The sequence below is a fragment of the Moschus berezovskii genome, chromosome 1, assembly GCF_049115385.1.
Source record: "Moschus berezovskii isolate FMDL1 chromosome 1, NW_MosBer_1.0, whole genome shotgun sequence".
Taxonomy (NCBI): domain Eukaryota; kingdom Metazoa; phylum Chordata; class Mammalia; order Artiodactyla; family Moschidae; genus Moschus; species Moschus berezovskii.
The window spans coordinates 160,924,762-160,926,748 of NC_142460.1; the positions used below are offsets into that span (position 1 = coordinate 160,924,762).

Here is a 1,987-nt window from a genome sequence, read left to right on the forward strand (position 1 = left end):
GCTTACTTCACTCTGTATAATAGGCTCCAGTTTCATCCACCTCATTAGAACTGATTCAAATGCATTCTTTTTAATAGCTGAGTAATACTCCATTGTGTATATGTACCACAGCTTTCTTATCCATTTGTCTGCAGATAGACATCTAGGTTGCTTCCATGTCCTGGCTATTATAAACAGTGCTGCAATGAACATTGGAGTATCAAAGGACATCTTCTTAAGCTACCTTTATGGTGTCAAGACAAGTAGAACTCCTTTCCCCACTTGAAACCCACAGTCAGATGTGACAGGGGCTGGTATTCAAGAAAGTTAATTCTTATCATCTTTTTTGTCATCATCCTCTGAGGGGTAAGAATGCCACATCAGCCTTTCCTCATAGAAGGATATGACAACCTGCGGGCACTTGAAATTGGCTTCCTTCGCAGGGACAAGGTCAGCCTCATCAGAGTTATTCCATTTCATTAGGAACATGAGTTCTCCACTAGAGTCCATAGCTCCAATAATCCGCTCTGGTTCCAAACCCCGGGCAAAGCCTCGTGGCTTTTCTGACTCTTCTTTCTTCTTTGGTTTGCTCTCCTCCCCCTTATCTTCCGAATCAGAATCAGCTTTGCGCTTGCCTCCCTCTGATTTATCTGTCTTGTGTGCTGTTTTCTGTGACTGCAGAAACTCAGCAATGAGGTCAGGGCAATCCAGGTTCTCTTCTGGTTCCAATGTGTTATCCTCATCTGAGAACCCCTTCCACTTTAGGAGATACTCTATTTTGCCCTTTACCACTTGACAGTCTAGAACTTTGTCCACCGCATATTCTTCTTCTTCTGGCACCTCCTCCACTTTCTTCTTGTTTTGTTTTTTCCCCATAGTGCCCGCCAGCTTTCTGGTATAAAGGATGACGCTGCTCAGAGCAGCGCCCACAAGCCCGAGAGGAATCGGTGCCATGCTACTGGTGGGTCTTGTCCGGCCGGCCCAACTTTTTTTTTAATAAGTTGATTTTGAGCAAAGTTCACGACACTGAAGAGAAGTGCTAATGCAATATGATTTTCCCAAGACAGAGAAGCCTTCTTTTGAAAGACAGAGACTGGCTTTGACAAATCTTTCACAAGCTGTTTTCCCATCTAATCTACACTTTTCATCCCCTGCTGTTGAATGAGCAGCCACATAGAAGATCCTACTGAGGATATATTCCTTAAGAGGAGCTACCATAGTTTAGTTCAACCATTGGCAGACTCTGAATTTGAGTATGCCACTTAAATACAAATATGTTTTAACCTCTTTTGTAATCCTATTAGGAATCTGAATTTGGAGGCCAGTGGGAAACTGAGCCAGACTTGCCTGTGAGTGTCCAGGAGTCTCCAGTGGAGCCTTGGGTCCACAGTTTGGCCTCAGGCCAAACAACAGAGAGGGGACACAGCCCTGCCCATCAACCGAAAATTGCATTTGAGATTTACTGAGCATGGCCCTGCCTATCAGAACAAGACCCAGTTTTCCCCAGTCAGTCTCTCCCATAAGGGAGCTTCCGCAAGCCTCTTATCATCATTCATCAGAGGGAAAACAGAATGAGAACCACAATTACAGAAAATTAGCCAAACTGATCACATGGATCAGAGCCTTGTCTAATTCAATGAAGCTATGAGCCATGCTGTGTAGGGCCATCCAAGAGGATGAGTCATGGTGGAGAGTTCTGACAAAACGTGGTCCACTGGAGAAAGAAGTGGCAAACCACTTCAGGATTCTTGCCTTGAGAACCCCATGAACAGTATGAAAAAGAAAAAAGATATGACACTGAAAGATGAACTCCCAGATTGGTAGGTGCCCAAAATGCTACTAGAGAAGAGTGGAGAAATAACTCCAGAAAAATGAAGAGATGGAGTCAAAGCAAAATAATGCCCAGTTGTGGATGTAACTGGTGATGGAAGTAAAGTCCGATGTTATAAAGAACAATGTTGCATAAGAACCTGGAATGTTAGTTCCATGAATCAAGGTAAGTTGGAAG

At 43.8% G+C, this 1,987-nt stretch overlaps 1 pseudogene; it reads right to left on the bottom strand.

Annotated features, from left to right (window-relative positions):
* Positions 1-260: 260 nt before the first annotated feature.
* LOC129552327 (chromobox protein homolog 1 pseudogene) lies at positions 261-912 on the bottom strand (annotated as a pseudogene).
* Between the last annotated feature and the right edge of the window lie 1,075 nt (positions 913-1,987).